This window comes from Bactrocera dorsalis, chromosome 5, assembly GCF_023373825.1.
Source record: "Bactrocera dorsalis isolate Fly_Bdor chromosome 5, ASM2337382v1, whole genome shotgun sequence".
Classification (NCBI taxonomy): Eukaryota; Metazoa; Arthropoda; class Insecta; order Diptera; family Tephritidae; genus Bactrocera; species Bactrocera dorsalis.
This window is the reverse complement of record NC_064307.1, coordinates 9,300,752-9,323,052: the sequence shown is the minus strand read 5'-3', so window position 1 is coordinate 9,323,052 and position 22,301 is coordinate 9,300,752. Positions and strand designations below refer to the sequence as shown.

At 38.3% G+C, this 22,301-nt stretch overlaps 1 protein-coding gene across 1 annotated transcript in view; it reads left to right on the top strand.

Moving 5' to 3' along the window:
- The first annotated feature begins 565 nt into the window (after positions 1–565).
- The window catches only part of LOC105231387 (uncharacterized), a 59,805-nt gene continuing 38,069 nt past the window's right edge, over positions 566–22,301 (top strand). Inside the window, exon 1 of the mRNA XM_011212671.4 lies at positions 566–1,540. The gene's annotated coding sequence lies outside the window, so the exon portion shown is untranslated. The remainder of the gene's footprint in view (positions 1,541–22,301) is intronic.

Sequence of the window (22,301 nt, the reverse complement as noted above, 5' to 3'; positions counted from 1 at the left end):
CGGAAGGCCGTTCAAATAATCAGCATTGCGTTGCGCTTGCACACTACAATGCATTCCACATTGCGCTGCGCTGAGAGCGTCGTTCTCAGCTCAAACAAATGGAACGCAATTGTATCTCATAGATACAAAAGACACTTGTAGCCAATGTAGAATTTGTATGCTGTTGGTGTAGTTGGATGCACAGCTGGTCGGCAATTAGAAGATACCTTCCACAAGGCACACACACACAAGCCCACATTGTGGTAGTGGAGATAAAAGTCGACGCTGTCGCGATGAGCTGTGCAGTTGACGTCGCTGTTTACACAATTATTACTGCTTAGCAGTGCTCGCTGCTGCTGCCGTTAACGGCATGGAGATAGTGCCAGCAGACTGGTGCATAGTGCTCGTGTAGCTGACAATTATAAACTGTTTCTGAGTGGTTCGCTGCTTGGTCGCTGTTCGCTGTCGCTGTCAGCGGTGCTGGCGTCGACATTATGTTTGGCGTCGCCAGCGCCATCGCCAACGAAGTAGTGGTAGTGGCAGTTGGGGCCTCTGTTGATATCGAGCAGATTGAATGTGCATAAAATTTATGTTCTTTTTAGTCCATTACGACGAGTCTGCGAGTGTTAACGTGCGCGTACGCAAGACAATTGTTGAGCATTCGAAAGCGTCTATTCGTTTCAGTTGGAGTGTTGATGCCGCAAAGTGAGTTTTTGGCAAGTCAAGTAGCCAAGCGGTGGCACACTGTGTTTTCTACAATAACTTAGTGCTAATAATTAGAAAAATATAATATTAAATAACTAAGTTTATTTTTTTTGATGAATTTTAAATAAAAAAAAATTATAAAAAAATAAAATTAAAAAATAATAATAATTTAGTGCTTTCCAATAAAAAATAAAGTGCACGCATATTTTTCCACCAGTTTGAAGTGTTGTTACTCCAATAAATTAAACAAAAAGTGCAAATTGCAACAACTGCGCTAGCTGCCAAGTTACACACTCACACAACAATAATAACAACAACAACATATTGTAACCGGCTAAGCTGGCATTCAACGAGCCCATCGGCCACTGCGCCAGCCACACTAACCAATGTAACTCCAAGTCTCCAACCAGCCAGTCCAGCTGCTTCGCGCCGTAAGCCCCGCCGTCGCCACAGCTAGTGCTAAAATACGTGTGTATTGTTGCGGTTGCAACAAACAAAAAAAACAAATAAATGCAATAAATACAAAATAAATGGAAAATGTTGCAAAACTTCCATTAAACGAGTTTGACACATAAACACATGCAACACGGCCTTACAAGTGTATCAGTGTATGTGTGTTGTTGCTGTGTGTCTGTATTTGTTTTTGTGTCCGCGCTCCGGAAAAACCTGTTGCACTCGGTGCTGCATTCACACGCTCCGTGGCCATCACAAACGGAGTGCATTCATTCTATTGCAGTGTGTGTTGCATGCAACAAAAAATGTCCCGCTGTTGAATTGCATGTGGAATGAACGAAATATATTATTGCAGCGAGCCACTAGAATAGAAGGCACTAAATAATAGCATTGCTAACTTAAGGTAAGAAATTAAGCCGAGCGGTCATCTTTAAACGCAGCTTCTTGCTTATACTGGCAGTTGTGTTGGTAGAAAAGACTGAAAGAGTGTGTATTCGTGTTAAGAATATTAAGGCAATAAAAGGCTTTTCAGCGTATTACATTTAATAAAAATATAAAATATTGTTAATATTTCTATATTCGCGTGTTTTGCAGTTTTGGCAATTCCAAATTCAGTCTTTCTAGTTTTTGTACGTAGGATGTTGCTTTTATGTTACTTTAGGGTCATATAGAGTGTAGTTTAATTACTCTGTTTTACTATTTGTAAACCGTGATCCATTCCGAGATTTCTTTTTCGAAAAAACACAGAAACCTCAATTGGGGGAAAAATTTTCATCTTTTACATTCGAAAGAACATTCTTCGGCATTTATTTTTTGAAAATTATCTCTTTCACATGTTGGCTGCGGCTCAGATGGTCCATCGGTTCAGTCCAATTTTCGATGATTCGTTCGAGCCTGTCGATATTTTACAAAGTTGGATTGTCAGCAAAGACTTTAGACCCACAGGAAAATGTCTAACGGTGTGATAAAACACGATCTTGGTAACCGCAGTATTCTCGCAATAAATCCATTGATGATACGATGTGTGTGAAGTGTGGCCGTCTTGTTGAAAGCTAATGTCGCCGAGATCATGTGTTTCAATTTCATGCATCAAGTAGACGGTTATTATGGTGTGATAACAGTCGTCATTGACGATTATCATTTTTGAAGAAATAATGGACTGATGATTCCACCGCCCCACAAACCACACCAAACCGTCATATTTTTTGGTGGAAATGACAGCTTTTGAATCTCTTCAGGGTCGTCCCAAATGTGTCAATTTTGCTTGTTTACATACCCATTGATCTAGAAGTGGATCTCATTGCTGAACTAAATTTGGCTCGAAAACGTCGGATTCTCCAGGAACTTTTCAAGAGCCTATAGAGCAAAGTAAAGTCACTAGGGAAGATCGAGCGACTTCACACACAAACTTGCACAAACTGCATTTTGTAAGCTTTCAATTAAAGATCTCGATGTAAAATGCGCCAAGTCGTACTATAAGTCTGTCCGAGTTCCTATGGAAGGCGCCGAATCATGATAAAATGCCAAACAATACTGAACAAAAAATAACATGACAGCTTGATATCACTCACGCGTGATCGACTCTTGAAAAAATTACATCTACATGGATTACCTATAAATTGCGTAAAATATTCGGAGGAAGTAAAAGTGGCTTAAACTTTTGGAAAAATATTCTTCTACACTTCCCCAGCAGCATTAGATCACACCTGTAACTTTTCTTTGGATAAATCAGAGGTTTCCAAAATGTCAAAGCTGAGATTGGTAAAAGTATTGCATTGCTTAAAAGGTAGTTGAATACGAAAACATTCCAAATTTCACTAATCAAAAGTTCTGTTTGTCGAAAAAGTGGTCAAACCAACGAACAACATTAACATCATTTTCAAAATAAGAGACAGAAGTTAATAAAAGAGCGCCAATTTTCCATACACTTGTCTGTAAGCCTCGACTAGGATGGTCCTCAGTACCATCGACAGTTCAGCGATTTACTCGTCTCTACGTGAAGAAGCTTTATGCTCAAAACATTAACCAAAAGATTGACAAAAAATGTTGAGATCCTCCACTACTCCGATGCCGTCATTAACAGAGAATGTTTTGTGCCGCTCGTGATAAAGTAGACGCCAAATTTACTTTTCAACGATTTTGACACCATAATTCCATTAGAAACACAAACTTTAAAGCAAACAATTTTTTTTCCAATGTCAAAAATCGCAAGATAAACTTATGACCGAGCAAAGCATATTTCCAAAACAAATATCGTAAAAAATACCATTTTAACGTCAGACCAAAAAAAAATATGTAATGAATGAAATAAGAAATTTCTTGTATGATCAATGAGTCTCTCACTTCCCTCGAATGATAATATTTTCGCCAAACTGTGATAATATTTTGAATAAATAAAAAAAAAATCTTAAACTCCTCTCTACCAATCCATACAACCACCTGTGCATATTCGCCTGACAGTTTGTTGTCCGAAAAAACTTCCACTAATTAAATACAATTTACAACAACTACATGTATGCTGGCCTACAATAGAACTTCAAGCCGAACACGAATAACATCCGCCCACAAGTCAACAAAAACAGCGAGTTTCATGTCAGCAATGCAAATAAACATGGGAGGCATGGCAAATATTGCAAAAACTGGCGCTGTAGTGAAAACGGCACGATTCATAAATAAATAAAAATGCTCTGGAAAACAAAAGTTTCATTCAGCTATATAAAGAGTGCAGCTAACAAAGCAATAAGATTGGAAACTTTAAAAATGCGTGAAGAAGTACTTAGAACCGGGGTTGAACGTCGAATGAATCACGACTCGCTCGCTATAGAACTTAACTGGAGCCCGATATATATAATAAAACAAAGTGCTCCTAACAGCCCAGAAGTAATGTTAATTATGCTTTCTATTAGCATTATTTAATTGATTAGCATTTACATAATTAGGAAATTCAAATGGGACAACTAAAGCTTCAAGATAATGCTCATAGTACAGGATTCCTTCAACAAATTCCAGTTATTCCAATATCTTTCTCGCTTTCACCTGAAAGACATAAAAATCAAAACTTCGGATACTGAAGCCATGACCTTACATTAAAGCGGAGATTACAGTGTTGTCGGGAACTAATCCATACCAAATGTCGCGAGAACAGCTCGTCAAATACAAAGTTTTCCGTACAAGAACTTTCTTTTGATGACTCATAGTATGTTATCCATTAGCGGGTTTCCGAAGAATAAGCAGCTTGGGTAGAAAAGAACGTGTTTAAAATTTAAAATCGATTTCTCGAAAACTGAGTGAACAGTTTGCGTTCAGACAGACAGACAGACGGATATCGCTAAAGCGAGTCAGCTCGCCACGGTGATAGCCAAGTCCTTTTCCACCTAGTCATTCCAACGAAATGGAGGTCTTCCTCTGCTTCCCCGGCGAGTACTTCGTCTAATACTCTCAGAGCTGTAGTGTTTTCATCCATTGGGGGGGCCTCGCCATCCTCTCAAAAACTCGTAACGCCGACTCATAAGATGTTGTTATCCTTATGCCTGAATAATGAGTGACTTCTAAAGTTTGGTCTTTGCTCGTCGAGAGAGGACTTAACTTCTGAATTGCCTACTCAGTCCAAAGCAGCGCCTGTTGGCAAGAGTTATTCTCCGATGACATTTTGTTGATGTTTATATTGCTTCCAAGATAGGCGAAATTGTCTACGACTTCGAAGTTATGACTGTCAACAGTGACGAGGGAGCCTAGCCGCGAGTGTGACGACTGTTTGTTTGATGACAGGAGATTGTAGAGATATCAATATCATCGCTGGACACTCTTATAGAAGATGGTACCTTCTCTATTCAGATCTGCAGCTCGAATTATTTTCTCCAAGAGAAAAGTCGCACGCTAGGAAGTCTCCTTGTCCGAAACCTCGTTTGGTATCGAACGGCTCGGAGAGCTCAAAAGGAGTATGAAAATTTTTCAAAAAAAATTTAACCCACTTTCCATGCCAGCAGATAAATAAAACATGTTCAGCAGAATTTCTTGCCAACTTATACGCATTTAAAGCACAGTTCCTAGAATGTTGCATGCAACAAATAAATATATAACAATAAGAACTGTGTGAAGAAGAAACAAATAATGTGTTTCTAAGCGAATGTGAGTAAGAAGTGCATTGTGAGTTCGATATTTTTAGCGTAAACATACTAACGAATATTCGCGCTGGTATATTTCATTTGCGGAATGCGGTTGCGCATGCGCGGCAGTTAATTTACAGCCACAACAAAAACGATCTTTGGCGCATGAGAAGCATGGGAAAAAATGGAAATGTGGAATGTTGCGGTTAGGAAGCGTGAAAATGTATTTATACACGCATTTGAAGCTGCGCATGCGTGTGGTGATTAGCATATTGCGAAATAAAATTGAAGGTTTTTCCGCAATAAAATGTAGATAATATCCAAAAGCGGATATAAAAACCAAAATATACATGAACGCAACTATTGTCTCAACTATTTCTATTACACAGGAAAATTAAATTCAACAAAATTAGCGAGAAGTAAATTATTTTAAAATAAAATGCCGCTGAGCGCTCATTTGAGGCAAAGCATGAATTTGAGCAGCTGCAACAACACCAACAACGAAGTTTGCGCAAAAACGTTGAAATAAAAAACTCGCTTAACTACTTCGACCATTAAAGCTGCTGACAACAGATTATATTATATACATATGCCTGTGTGGTGGCTTTACAATAGCAACAACAGGTGTGCAAAAAACCATGTTTAACTAGCATTGGGAATATGCCGCCAGCCACAAAGCGCGGCCAGTAGTCGGAGAACTAGAAAAATCCTATTAAAAGTTATTGCAATCAACAGCGCCAAAACACACACACACACCTGCATACACACTCGTACCTGCAAAGTGCACACAAATCACGTGCTGGCGGCGTCGTCAACCTGTGCTTGCCACTTGCTTGCCCCAAAAGGCACTTACCCGTTCTGTGGCGAGATTTGTTCGACAGCGCGAATATTCGGTTGCTTAGCTACCGCCTTGTTGGCTGTTGATTGTTGTTTTTGCAGTTTGTGGCTTTTTTACTTTTTATGGTTTGCAGCAGCTGCTGCTGCTTGCCCCAACCTGGACCGGTCACAGAGCGCAATAATTTCAACTTTTCATTTCTTATAACTGCTTTTTAGTTGCAAATATTTTGTTGCTGTTGTTGTTGTTGCTGTTTCTGCTATTCGCATACACTCAAGGTGAATTGTGACCGACTTTGATCTGTTAATGTAGATAATTTAGAATTGTACCACCTGTTTAGTGCTGATTTGATAGTCAGCAGGAATTGAGTGTGCACACATTAGGGTGGTGCACAATTGTCCAAAGGATATTCGCACAACATATGTTCTAACCTCAAAATTATCGTTGATAAGTGGCGTAGTAACAGAATTCGCCTTTAAAAGTGTCCGATGCAGAGATGCGAGATTTTATCCCCGGTACAACCTTAATGGAAAGGCTTTCGAAAGAAGCTCAGCGTCTCTTGTTAAATTAAAGATAGATGACCGCATGACAATCTAGAAACCATTTTCAGTCATTAAAACTTAGGTTGCAAGTTGGAGCACTATAGGTTAGCCTAGGTTATACTGCAACTGGTTGCCAGACCATAAATAAACCTACCGGCCCTTAGTAATGGCAGATCGAGGTTCAGTTTAATTTGAGCGGAAGTATTCGTCATCCAGGCCGTAATAGCTTTTCACGAACCTTAAGAACGATATCTAATTCTGATATTTCGTTTATTCGCTTGAACTGTGAAGCTCAAAGAGGTGTTCTCATTAAAGCTGAAAAGATGTATTGGACGTGTTCCAGTGTCTCTCTTATGTCTACTTCTCTGCACTTGGAAATAATCAACACTAAACTCTGACTTTAATATACATATGTATGGCTCTTCGAGTCGTTCGACTTCCTATCGTACGACTTCTTCAACCTACTTCTTAATAACATAATTCGAGCGTCCGATTTGAATAGAAAAGCTACAATCGTCTATAAGAATGTACAGCTGCTAGCGTACGATATTCATATCATTGGCCTCAACAACTACGTCTTAATTTTGCTTTCTCCCGACTGGATAAGTAAGCGAAGCAAATGGTCGAAATATCTCCTGTCATACTAGAGTCAAAGTCGCAAATAATTTCGTCTATCTCGGAACCAGCAATAACACAAGTCGTCCCTCGACGAACAAAGGCCAAACTCTACAAGTCACTCATCATCCACGTTCTGTTATATGGTGCAAAGGCATAGACGATGACGGCGTTACGAGCTGCTACACTGGCTAGGTCATGTTGTCCAATTGGAGGAAAACACTCCAGTTTTGAGAGCATTCGACGCAGTACTTCCGGAAGATAAAAGAAGACTTCCACTCCGTTGGAAAAGCCAGGTGGAGAAGCGCACTTTGAATCTACAATTGGCACCAAACAGCAAAAATGAAGAAGCGATGTCTACGGCATAGGCTTCGATCTTCGATTAAGCATTTCACTCTTTTCATTAAAAGAGTTAAAGCGTCCTACTGAGGAAGTGTAAAGCTGGAAGTTTAATTGAAGCTCAAAACTCTTTTCCCGAGTGATTGTGTTTCTGTTAAAGATTTCCATGTCAACTTTTGCTTATATTTAAAAATAAAGATAGCGAATCATCAAAAAATTTGAGTGTGAAAATTGGTCACAAGACTTCCACAAGCTTTCTTAAACACTCTGACTCTGGAACTCTCTGGAAAAATTAGCATAAACGCCCAAAGGACTGAGACTAGTTGACATTACTCCAGCCAAAATCATACTACCAGTTTTCTTTAATAAAAAGGAATAAAAATAACTCAGCACTTTAAGCTCCAGCACTAATTCAGATGGAGTAAACAAAATGAAACCAGGAAGAAGCCAGCAATAGCTAGGAACCTGCTAATTATGTTAAGCAGTTGGAGAAAATATATTAAAACTTAAGAAATAACCAGGTCTTCTTTATATAGACTAATTATCACAAAGAAAAATTTAATAACAATTTTTTTCGTCTCCGAATCATGATCACTGAATAGCAAACAAAAAGCGAAACAGAAAATTAATGTCACCAGTAAGCATTTTTCTGCAATTTATCATAATAACCGAGCACGACTATCGAATTTTCATTTATCCAACTTGAGTGGATTTTAAAAACCAATCAGCGAGAACGAAAAGTTCATTTTGAAAAATAAATTTGTTGTATTTTCAATTTCAATGTATGCATTTTTAATCTTGCTTCATATCATACTCACACACACTCGTCACATTGTGCCGCGAGTGCAGCGAAAAAACGGTAAAATAATACAAAAATGCAAATTTCGCCTTTTCACTCGCCTCTTCAATCTTCACACAAACTCACACACTCATTCGTGGGCTGTTGAAGCCTACAACATAAAAATTCCATTACAATAACAATATTATTATACAAGTATGTATGTGTATATGTGTGTGTGCAGTGCCTACTCGTGTTGCTGCTGCAGCGTGGAGCGGAAGATATGCCAAAAATTCACTGACAACCCATAAACAAGTCGATCAAATTGATGAGGAACGAACAGGCGAAGACAATCATAATGATTATGATTGAGGTGAACAGCAAGCCGGAGGGCACAAACAGATGCGGAAAAAGCGCGCTTAAACTATATACTACCTGTATATATGGTGGTTGTGTGTTTGTTTGTATGAATATATTGAGCATAATGCCAAAAGCAACAACATTAACAATTGGGCCAATTTAATACAGTATTCATTACAAACACACACACATAAAGAAATTTAATATTTATGAGCTAAATTGTAATATTTATGCTACACCGTGAAATTTATTGGCCGCTATCGTTGGAGTTCGTAAATGGTGAAAAGAGGTCACCGTGGCATAATAAATTGGTAATAAATTTTAAAATAACAAAAAACAGTTAAAATTTGTGCGAGTTCTTACTATCAATTAACTGTTGTTTATACTATTAACTGTAAGTAAATTACGAGTATTAGTGCGACACGCTCAGTTGGAGGAGGTTGAAGTGCTGTACAAAGAGAAAAAAATCCTTAAATTAACTGACATTACGGGTAGTCGAAAAAGTCTTTTCGTATTTCTAATCAAACTTCAACTTAATTTATTTATTTTTACAAATAAATAAATAACCAAATATGTACCATTTTGGTAGACCACTTTTTGTAATTTTTTCGCTAGAGACATTATTCCATCAGTGTAAAACTTTTCAGGTTTCTCGGCGAAAAACTGCGACAAGTAATTTTCAGAGGTTTTTCCTGAAGCCAACTTTACTCCAATAAGAGAGCTCTACATAGACCGAAACAAATGGTAATCCGATGGTGCAATGTCAGGGCTATTTGGTGAATGCATCAAAACTTCCCAGCCAAGCTCTCCCAGTTTTTGCCGAGTCATCAAAGATGTGTGTGGTCTAGCGTTGTCCTGATGGAAAACGAAGCAATTTCTGTTGATCAGTTCTTGTTGTTTTCTTTCTATTAGTTGCTTCAATCTCATCAGTTGTTGACAGTAAAATTTAGAATCAATTGTTCGACCAGGCTGGAGTAGCTCATAGTAGATGATTTCTTTCCAATCACACCAAATACTCAGCATAACCTTTCGAGGTGTCAATACTGGCTTTGCGACCATTTGCTGAGCTTCACCACGATGGACCATGATCTTTTTCGCACATTACTGTCGTATTTAATCCACTTTCTGTCTTCTGTTACCATTCGCTTCAGAAATAATTCGATTTTATTTCGTTTCAGCTAAAAATCGTAGATGGTAATTCGGTCTTTCACATCGAATTTTCCAGAATGACTTCCTCAAATTACCAGTCTCGACGAACAATACTTAAAGTTAGTGTTTCGAACTAAGAATTCTCAAAGTTTTTCGAAATTTTTTTTCTAAGTGTATGACCATACTCGTAAGTATAGTTTAAACATATGTATATTTTGTGGCACGTATGTATACCATTTATAGAAAATCTCCAATCTGCGTTCACATTGATGAACTCGCCTCTGAGGCTTACGAGCTGATCGTGTGACTTGTCAGCTCGGCAGACTTGGACAATTGTTGAAAGCGGAAGCGCACATTTTAAGCTACCTATTAGCGGCTTAAATGCAGCTAGAACTATTATTATTCAATCACGCGCTACCTGACTGCACAGCCAACCCAACCCAGGCCAGCGGCTTTAGCGGCTGATTAGTGCGGTTGGGCACCAATAAAGTTGTAAGAGTGCATAGAAGACTTGGTTGCATGTGTAGCAGCTTGGGCTGCACTGTGGAAAGAGAAAACGTTTGCGTATTGACAGTTGAACCGTTATGTTTGACATGACTTTGACTTGTTGTTACATGCTGAGGTGCGTTTGATTATTATCTACACCAATACATGCGGAGAAATTAATGTCAATATTTGATATGTAATGTGTGTGAACGTGTGACGGTCTGTGAGCAAGTGTATGTGTGTTTGTATGTATGCATGCACTTCGATGTGTTAATGTTGCACAATGCGTGGTTGCTTGCCTGCTTGTCAACAAGAAATTATTATTTTTTTATAAAAAGCGCACTTCTTGTGTGTATGTGTGTATGTATCCATGTATGTACTATATAGATATGTATGTGTAAGTTGCCTTTGCAGATCACGTTTGATCATTATCAACTGCTTTGACCAACATTATCGCTCATATCGCTGTTTATTGCTGGATTAATCCAGCGTGTGTGAGTATACACACATTTTCACTTTTTTATTTCTTTGAATATTATTTTTTTTTGTTTTCATTCAAATTACACTGTGTGCAATGTGTAAATATTTGTACACTAATCGACTTATCTTTTTGTTTGTTTTCTATGGAATTCATGCAGTGTTGGAGACACATACACACGTGTGTATGTATATAAAAATGATCGCTCCAATATCTTCTTACCTTTGGAATTTCCATTCTTGCTGTTGTTATTGTTGTTGTTATTTTGTAAGTGACGAGTGTGTTCGTAATGTGAGGTGTATTTGTGGCTTCGTGTGTAAAACTTTGGTGTCAAATTCGGTGCGCAGAGTGGCTTTGTGTCGCCTTATCTGATTTCGAATTGTGAGCAATTCGTGGATCAGCGAAAAGTGCTGGTGAAAACAATGGTCCATTGCTATTCCATTTTCAACAAGCTGAATGCTGTAAGACAAAACAAAGAAAAAAAATAACGAATACGATTTAAATATTATTGAATTTTACTGCGGCCATAAAATCATCAAGAAATTGTAAGCAGCCCATTTGCTTTTAATTAAACCAGTCTTTATTAACCCTTGTGTGCATAATATAATTAATGCTTTAGCAGAAAAATAAAAAATATACATACGACGTATGACAATTAAGTAATGAGACTGATTCCACGATACCCGTATATTTGGAAATTATTCTACAACTCTGCCATCCCCTTCAAAGTAGCCCCCTTGAGCAGCTATACAGCGATTCCAGCGCGTTTTCCATGCTTCGTAACATTTCTGGAACGCTTCGACTGGGATGTCCGCGAGTACCCTCGTCACGGCCGCCTGGATGTCCGTAATCGACTCAAAATGGGTTCCTTTAACCACCGATTTTGTTTTAGGAAACAAAAAAAGTCACAGGGTGACATGTCGGGCGAATAAGGCGGCTGTTGCAGCACGGCGATCCCTCTAGAGGCCAAATACTGGGACACGCTGAGAGCGGTGTGGCACGGCGAGTTGTCGTGATGAAGGATCCAGTTACGAGCGATGTCTGGGCGCACTCGTTGACGCGTGACTCGTTTTCGCTATCTTTCGAGTACCGCAGGAGTATTTTTTTTAAGGTTCTCCTAGATCAGAGGGTCCTGCTTGCTAAACTATTGTTTTTTGAAATTATTATGTGTAAAACAGTCAAATGCCGTTTAAAGGATGATCATTTGCATATCAGAAATGTTAGTTAAAAATGTAATTAGACATTGCCTTTTAAGGAACACTCTTTGCGCACATAAAGGTTAAGATTAATTAAACACAAATTCCTTCGGACACAGTTTAACACACCTTTATTTTGGTATACACCAATATATTTATTATTACATGTACATATATATTTATATATATACATATGTATATACATGCATATATATTTATACATACTTTGTATGGGCACTTTGGCAAACCTGCACACTTAAATATTTAAGAATATTATATTCTCTTGCAATGCCATCGGTTGACTTCACATTGTAAAATCCGTTAACCTACTTATTTCTACTGAATATTTCATATTTTTTATGCCCTCTCAGCCTTTTGGTTTTCTGCCACAACAAATCCATTGCAAGCGGTTCTTCATTGTAGTGAGCTCTTCTGTTGGTTGTAAAGCAAAAGCAAAACGCTTTCGAGTTATTTGACCACACGCTGTGCGGCATGGCCACCATCAAATTTTATTGATCGACTTATTTCTTTGTGCGACTCTGCATTTACTTATATAGTTATTTATTTATTTATGCGCACAAGTTGACATGAAAATAAATCGCCTATCGAGAAGCAATACTCGCCGTTTCAGGTTCATTCAACCGACTGGACGAGTTTTTGTGAAACAAATAAAAAGCAATCAGCTACACAATAAATGAAAATAGTGAAGAGATGAAGTAAGTGTAACGATGAGTACAAGGTTTAGTTGTAGGTTTCTTAAATGTTTGGCCAGTTTTAATTGTTGCGTAATAATGTACAAAGTTTGATAGTTAAATGTGATTTAATGAAGTCTAAACAGCTTCTTTGTTGGAGGTTTTTTACTTATTTATATAGCATAAACACAACGCCACTCCTCCACTGTTAGAAACACAGGACAGGCAGGGCAATGAATACCATAATGTAGCAGTTAAGCAAATTTCTCACATTTCTTAACATTTAAGGCTAGTTCACATTAGAAAGACCGTTTATAAAAATGTTTACATAGGATTTTAATACAAACCTTGATTATATTAAAATAAGATCCTCGGACAATACAATCGCGCTTGGTTAATTCAGTTTTTCATACAATTTTTGTAAGTTTCATGACTTTCAGACAACTAATAGGGAGAGAATATCTTAGTCTAAGAACGGCCAGTCGCTAATAAAACAAGTTCATATACCAGTTGCTCTTTGAATGCTTTTCATACCTTTCATTTTATTTTCCATTATTGGCCATCATAGCAAAAAATCACGTAATCGGCCTTATAACTGCTGCGTATAACCAATACGAGGCGTTAGTCGCCGTAATATTATAACTTAGATCCTTACTTTTGACATATCCTTTCCCTCACTACTTTTTAGTCATAGCTTGACTATAAGTTTTGGATTCGACTGCCGATGGTGGTGTTACCTTTCAGGATTAGCTTCAGCTCCAGATTTAGTGCCAGCGGTTACACCTGGATCAAGCTTAGCTCCTGTTTTTTTTCTGACTGCTTTGAGCGCCTTGTAAACGCTGCCGTTTCAGGTTTTTTTTCCAAGAAAGACGAACTTCTCACTGATTGTTATTCTGGTTCTTAAACTGGCCCCAAGAGTATAGAGGCAAGTAAATCCTCTTGGACATAGACCCATGCCAGTAAGGCTATCTTATTACGGAGAGCGCCACGTCGTAAGATCTTTTCGAAACTGGAAGATTTAAGGGCCACAGTCAGTCTGACCAGCCTTTTTTGTACCCCCCACCATATTAAGACTTCATATACGAAAGCTGAGTTATTAAAGAGCACAAAAATACCCGACTATAAAGTCAGACTTTATCTAGATGCCTTCCAAGCACAACAGGGGAACTGTTTCCAGCCCGTACTTGGCACTTTCGTGGTACTGTGGTAACTATTACCACTCGGCAATCTAGAATAGCGTTCAGCGGCGGATTTTTCCGAGTCACTAATTTACATAAGAAGATTACATATTACACGAACATAAAAACAACCATACTGGGAAATGTTCAGTCAACCCGCGCAATTTAATTGAATAAGTCCGGATCAATTTTGGTCAGATGGTATAAAATATGGCATTTCCAAACAACAATAGCAGAGAAACCCAAATTTCAAACAGGCAAATTGCCAAAGACTTAGCTTCACATGTGGAACGACAAATTGGACACTATCAACAGACTTATGAGGTTATAGCCGGAAGAAGGCAGTGGAGGCACTCCTAAAACCCAATATTATGTGATAAATTTAGGCTTTCATTTCAACCTAAGATCTATTACGAATATAATATGATGCTTCAAAAGCCAACAAATACAATTTTTTGTAGAACGTTTCAATATTTTATTTTTAGCTCCCCCTCACCACTTAATTGGCACAAAATTAAAAACCCATTCTACCCACTCTTCCTTCGAATGCATGAAATTTTGATGTATTTGTCTTAAGGCTTCTCTGGATTTTTATTTTTTTCTTTTCATTACTATTATTATTGTTCGCTTTATCCAACTATTTTCCCATTCTTATTACAAGGTTGTTCATTAAAACTTTTTACTTGCAACATTTCGTTGATTTTTGGAGGCTTCGTGCATAATTTCCCAACTATTTGCATTAAGCGAATAAGAAATGTATGCTATCATTATGCGCACATCCTCAAACCAAACGAGTGTAATTAAAAAAGTAATGCTTTCAATAAACGCAATACTATTACCGTTATACTAGCAAAATGAGTTCTTACCAACTTCACACATACATACATTCACAGTTATACTACACATATGCGATGATAACATGCAACATAAAACTTCTACCTAAGCACCAATTCACACACACATGCAAGCGCATATGCAAATTCCCAAGCGCGCTCGCGTGTGTGTGTGTTGGTGTGGCTTCATGTGCAGGCATTAAGTGCCGGCTTCCCACTTTTGCATGAATAATTACAATGTTTATAGCAAAATAAAGCGCTAGCTTCCGCTCGTTACACATAACGGTTTAGTACTACAGCGGCTTCATATGTACATATCTGTGCCACATACGTGTGAGTGTGTGTGTTTGCCGTATAGTATGCAATAAAGCTGAGAATGCAGAGTAGAACAGAAGTGGAATACTTACAGCGAGAATTGTTAAATATTTGCTTAATTTCTTGCTTACCTACACACACACACACGTGCACTCGCTTATGCATTGCACATTATGCACTGCGATTATTATGTGTGTATATGTATACGGCAAATTTGTATAGTCAGCTCATCATATTAATGTAATTATCCAAATTTTTGGCATACCAAAAGAGTATTGTGGAGAGCAAAGGTATACGGAATGTTGTGTGCAATGCTTTTTGCATACACGTACACTGAGAGAAATATTGTGGTTTTTTCAATATTTTTTTTTTAATAATTTTGTAAGTGCCTGGTTGGTGCTTAATGTTAGAAACCTCTGTATAACCATTGAAGCCTTTACATTGTGGAAGGGATTGACCGTAAAGGAATCTGTGGTAAGCTGACAGTGAAGCATATAATTAAAACTTTAAATAAGTAGACTTACAGAGGTCACACAAAGGCTTAAAAATGTGGACTTTTCAAGATTATATTGGACTTTCTGAAAATCCAAAGTTCCAAAACAAAGTCGTTACAAACACACCTAACTAGAGCAAAGTTTTCAGAGATCACAGTTTACAGTTTCTACGGCCTCATTAAAGCCTATCAACATCGAATGGTTAGATTTCTTTCTCTATCTTTTGCACACAAAAGTAATTTCTTATAGCTACTTCCCAAAGCAATCTTCCAGTGTGCAATGTACCGCAAGGCCGAAAGAATGCGTGCAACATTTTTTCGATGCACTCGGATTTTGAGTTCGCCCTAAGTGCTTCCATTTCTAGTTTTAAATGTTCTTCGTTGTGTTCGAAACCTGTTGGTACTGTCGATAGAATTTTATAAGGGAACCTGTTGAAAGACTAGAGTTTTTCATACAATTATTCATGATCTATCTCATAGTTCCACTGTTATTGCTCAGAAAACCGCTCCATAAATACAATAAATATCTCTTCAGTCCCTCGCAAAAAGGAAAGCTACCAGAGAACGTTCATATAAATTGAAAGAAAAACATTTCACTTAATATTAACTACATAAGTCTTAAACAGGCTTCACCTTAATTGGCACAAAGAGGCCTAACGATGGCCTAAGTGCGACCGCTTGCTTTCTGGACTCAATTTCAAGTAAGATTATATCCCGCAAGCCCACAAATCGTGAAATCTTCCACAGTGGACTTAATTATAAGATGTTTTTTTTTTCTAACTAAAGAAGAGATTTTAATTATTATTCTAGACTAAAGGTAGAAGATACCCACATTCTATTGTCTCGTACTTCAGAGTCTTAAAATTCTTAAATTCTGTTGCCTAACTCTTGACATTTCCTGCAGTCTTCTCGGCCAGTCAGGTCCATTCTGCAGGTGTACGCCGTCACCAGACTATGACCAGAGAGCATTACTACCTTATTCCTACAATCCCTTCTATCAACTGCCAGTAAAAACTTTTTGTATTTTTTATCTTCCGCCTTACATTAAGACAAGTCATGGGTTTACCAATATCGGTCGCGTTTTCGGATGACAGCCGTACACCGCCCTTGGCAATATCACGTCGTCGTCGATGCCTTTGTGACCTGGCTCTTGGGAGAAGTAAAACCGCTTGTTCTTGGGGACACTATCCACTGTCGCCCTGTTTCCTAAAACACTTCTGCTCTGGAATGTGGAAATATTTTACCCAATATCACGCAACGTGGGAAGACCCACTTTGACATTTGGTGAGGCAAGCAAAGGGGTATTGATCGGTCTGAGACAAGCTTCTTTCGGCGCTTTGAGAGCCATGTAAATATCATTTTGTTAATAGCAGCCGCAAGTAAAATTCATTGACTGGGTTTTACAAACAGTATCTTCCGTAAAATTTCATGAATTTCCAATTCCGACCTTAAAAACTCCTCAGTGCATCCAAATTTAATTGCATTTCATTCAGCGGTTAGCTCCCAGACTGAAGTACTCGAATGAGCACAGTACGAAATTTTCCAAAAAAACAAAGCAAATTATTCAAACAAAATTATAATAATAGCTTCAAGAGCATCAGGCAAGTGGCAAGTAGGATGCCGCAGCGGACGCACAGATAGCAACGGCTACAAGCAACCAAAAAGATCCACAGTCCTATATATGATGGTAAGTGCTTGGACCATAAGCGAAAGTGCTCACTCGTACGACACACCAATACGCGCACACTTTCGTAATAAATTGCACGGTATATTCTTTTTTTATAAAACCGTTGGCGTTGTGCGAATATTTTTAGCGCAAACAACAAATTACCACTGGCTGAGCGCATTTATTTAATCAGCACACACACACACTTGCACACTCATGCCTTTCTGGGTGTTTAGTAGGCGGTGTGTTTGTGTGGGTGAGATGCCGTGCACTTAGCGCATTAGTAAATTTTATCGCACACGTCCACAGGATATTCACAGGCATTTATATATAGTATACCGTTACACATGCTTACGTCCGTTGAAAGCTGCTGAACACTTAGTCCGCTAACTAATTCGGGCAACTAAATAAATTGTAAAAATACCTACGTACTTTGGCCTTTTATGAGCAAACTACCTGCCACCGACGCTAAACTGCAATTCAATTATTTTTATTGAAATCCACGTTGAAGAAAAAGTAATGAAAAAGTGGCGAGCTCACACAAAAAGCTCGTGAAAATGGAAAAGAAAACTCAAATGGAACAAATGCGACAAGCTAAATTAATTGAATGCTGACGAGACAGCTGGAGAATTGGTGTGACGTTTGGATTTGAATTTTTTTGTATCAAAAATATTACATTATATGTATTGGCACTGATACTACCCTAGTAGCAATCGAATATGGGTTATATCGGGAGTACAGCAGCCACTTATAGCCAGCGGTAATATAAAGTGCTGTTTGGTACGAAAACTCCCAAAGATAGATCGAGCGCCTCTTACATTGTTTAGCGCGCATCAAAAATCTGCCGGAACGACTAATTTTTATTTCAGATACTTCGCCTGTTTGACCGAAAGTATTAGATTCCAGATATTTCAAGCGTAGCCTTGCAAAACCTGGACAATCTAGAGGGATCTGTATAGACCCTTCTGCTGAAAGCAAGCAGTGCAATGGACTTGTCGTGATCTGTTTAAGCCGATATCACTCTCTGCTCTATTGTTGCTGCGCATGTCCACTTCGCAAAAGAAGGTTACGATTAGTAGAAACAGATATACAATTTACTTTATTGCAGTCACTACCTTGAAAAACGTTGCCGTGGTCCAGAAACCTGAAGCTTGAGTGACTAGCGAGTTTTCAGTTTCCCTCACCTAAGCTTCGATCTATCTTTCCAAAAACTCACAGCACACCTTCGTCAACAGCTCTGTTCTTGTCCACAGATGTTTTCTAAATACGAGCCTAACCATATCAGAAACCTACCGGACCACCGTGATTTAGACAATTGAGAATTAAGGGAAAGTTGTGAAGCTTTAGATTTTAGTTTGCTGTTGCCTAAAACCTTGCTAGTCCCCAGTTACACCGAGTCTGAAGTTGTTTTCACTGAAGTAAGCCACTACTTTTCAACCTATAAAACTAAATTTCCTACAGGGCATGCCCAAGTATATACTATAAATACATAATACACATATGGAATTAAGGTATAAATTGTCTTAGTGGTTTTGTTCGTTCAACCGGTGATTATGTGTTTTTTAACGACTACGATTTTCCGATTAACTCACCATTTTTTCCTTTCCCCATACATTTTTTAATTGATATCAATATATTACTACTTCAATTTCATTTAAGTGGATGCGCTTTACAGTTATAATTGACAAATGAATTTTCCATTAGTGAAGATTATTTTTATACTATTTAATTGCATGTCTTTCTAATATAAACTCTTTCATACAATAGTTGTTAATTGAGGAATTGCGCTAAAGCCCTAAATAGCAGGACGGGAATGATGAGCGGCTTTTGTGATTGGTCTTTGTGCGTCGAGAGAGAACTTTACTTCTTAATAGCTTACAGTTATGACTGTCAACACTGACCCTGGCCACCAGTCCAGAGACCTATGGAAGCGCAACTGATAGTAGCTTCGGCTACAAGGTCTGACCGGAGACTTAATTCTGATACCACGGCGAGCAGGAGCCCTAAGAGTTTACTCCAATCTGCTCATGCGGACTGGCCCCTCGGGGAGTATTGTGATGGTTATGGTTTAAACCCAAATGCGGGAAGAACTGACTCAGTTGAAGAATGGAGTTGCATTGCAACCAGATGTCGGACTCAAAGCACGGCAGAGGTTTTTTTCTACACATGGCTCCATCCTCCAATTCCATTTCCCGAATACCATGAGCATAATTGAGAATTTATCGAAGAGATCAGAGAAGCTTACTAGGATGATTATGGCTGAAAATGGTTGTATTCAAAGACGGGTGGAATCATGGTGGTCTGCAAGTAAAGCCGCTTGAAGAAACGTCAGCGAATTTGTGTAAATCTTGAAAGCAATAGAAGCTTGAGAAACGAACTATAAGTAGACATACATACAAATCACATAGATATCTGATGCTATTACTTAACCGCAAACTCATATTGCATAGAAAATTAATTGCCTATATATTCTGCGGTTAGCGTCGCTGTTGTGGCTGCTTCGTGCGCGTCTTTTCTTAGCACAGCTCATCGCTGTTGCCAACCAGCGAAGTCAACAATAACCAGCAAGACTAAGCAAGCAATAAAGGCTTTGTTGACTGGCGGAAAAAAACGCAAAACTCAGCTTGAGCAGAAGATGGTGGATAGTGAGAATGCAATAAAGGTGTAATCAGGCATAACAATAACTGCAGCGCACACACACATACACATACACAGACAGTGTGACGCAGTGGGTTGAAGACGAGGTGGGGCCACTTCTGTGCAGCTGTCAACGAAAATTGCTGCCATGGCAATGGAACAACAGCAACAATAACAGCAGTTGTAATGAATAAAAAGCTACAGCATTTCATCAAAGTCAAGCGCAAAATCAAACATCAAAGCGTGCAACAGTAATTGTTGTCGGTCAATCGGTGCGCTTGATTGGCTACGCAATTGTGTTTGACGAGCCAAACTATCAAACTAAAGGTAGGTAGGCACATAGCAGCAACACAAACTTGCCACACAGCCACGCGCGCCCTGAATGCAACAACTAGTTACGGTTTGTTGTGACCATTTATGGCTAAGGCTGCGCCAACATTTCACTGCAACGACCCTCTGCTCTGCTAATTATGAGCGATATTTATGTGGAAATGACGGGATTATTTCTGTGATTAATGTACGCGCTTTTACCTCGAGGCCGAAGGCTACAATTTTTATGGTCAAATGTTGTTACAGATTTCTTTTTTGCTCTTATGTTGATAATTATATGAGCGTAGAAAGTGGGGTCGTTAGTTTTCTATATAAAATAATTAAATGGTTAAGCTTCTTTAATATGCGGTGTGGCGTAAGCATGCTTCTGTCTATAAAAATCGCTCAGCTGTCTTATAGCTGCGCGAAGACACGTGTGAACTTACGAATACTTGCCACATAACCACAGAAGATCACATATGGATGTGGTATTATCGTTGTCCATTTTCGGTTTGAGCGGTGCCTTAGTGTTGCCATATTTGTAGCTTCAGTATTTAGATGGAAATCACAAGTCTTCTAGCATCGTACTATAAGAATTTAAATATGTATGTAAAACTGTAACTTAAACTCGTTCAACTTAATGTTTTGTGGAATTTCTACGTAATTCTTCTCGAGCTTTGATAAAAGTGGTGTTCTAGAACTTATTGGACCACAAAACCACAGTCTAGTTGCATATCTGAAATAAAATTTAGATTGGACCGAGTTCAAATACCTTAAAGTGATACCGAGGAATTCTTGCTTTTAGAGAAAAAATGTTCTACAGCTTATTGATCACAGTAAAAAGTGTAGACCTAAACCCAAAGTACAACTCGACCAGAAGAACAGTTTGACACCTTCTAAAAGCTAAGAGAGCATTCATCTCCTAAAAGTACACAAAAGCTATAAAATGGCTCTCTCTTCACTCTCTCTTCACTGCACTCTCGACATAAAATACTAAACAACTCGATAGATGGCGCTGAAATCACAATATATTAAATATATTTAAGCTCTATCTAATATAACTTCAGCTCAGATCAAGATATGTACGAGCAACAAATTATTGACGATAAATTTGAAAATACGGAGGGCGAATACATTAGAACGGTTTAATATAAATTCTTGAACCAGAAAAAACTAAAAAGTTGGATACTTGAGAGAGCATGGATAGCATCATCCCTTCATAAGAAGGTCTGCGAAAAATGTACCGACGATAGGTCGGATTTATTACACAACACATAATGGACCTAATATCCGACAAACGGACCCTTCACATCAGGGTTAATTAACCCTTTCGCTAACTTTCCGATGTCCGTCCTAGTGAACCGCAGATAACTCATGTTCTTGGTATTAAAGTTGTGCCTATGAAGTATGAACTGCGACCTCAGAACAGGCCTTATGAAGATACAGACTACAAATTAGTAATTCTCTACAATTCATGATTTCAAATATATTCACTAGAAATTTAATTTTAATAATCGGTGAAGGCAATCAAAATTCAATTTCGTTCCAGCCCTTTAGTCTCTTTCTTCCTTTTTAACTCCATAGTCTATCCGCAGTTCATAAACTTTCGAAATATGACATATGACGGAACTAAAATTCCTTCGTTGAAACTTGCTGTCAATGCGTCCTGCACGACAGTTTTGATCGCATATAATGAATCCACAAATACATATTTACTTATATAAAGAAGCACAAAACAACTGCACATTGTCGGAGTTTACCTGTCATATTCGCCATAAATGCAGAAAATTACAGGACACAAAGAGAGTCGGCAAACGAAACAAATGTCAGCAAGTCATGACAGCAATTAATTGACAATTAGAGACAAAATGTGAAATGAAGAATGAAAGAAGAACACTGAAACTAAAGGGTTTAGCTTTTAACTCAATAAAAATATATACGGCACATAATATAAAGGTTGATCCATTTCGAGGTTTCCTATTTTTTTTTTTTAAGATGATCTGTTTCAAATGTTTGCCGCGGCTACATCTCACATGGTCCATTAGTTGAGTATACTTATATTTTAGATGACACGTTCGAGTATTTCGACTAGTAACTGGCGAATGGCACGCGCGATGTTTTGCTCCAAGGCCTGAAACGAAGCGGAATTGTTCGACC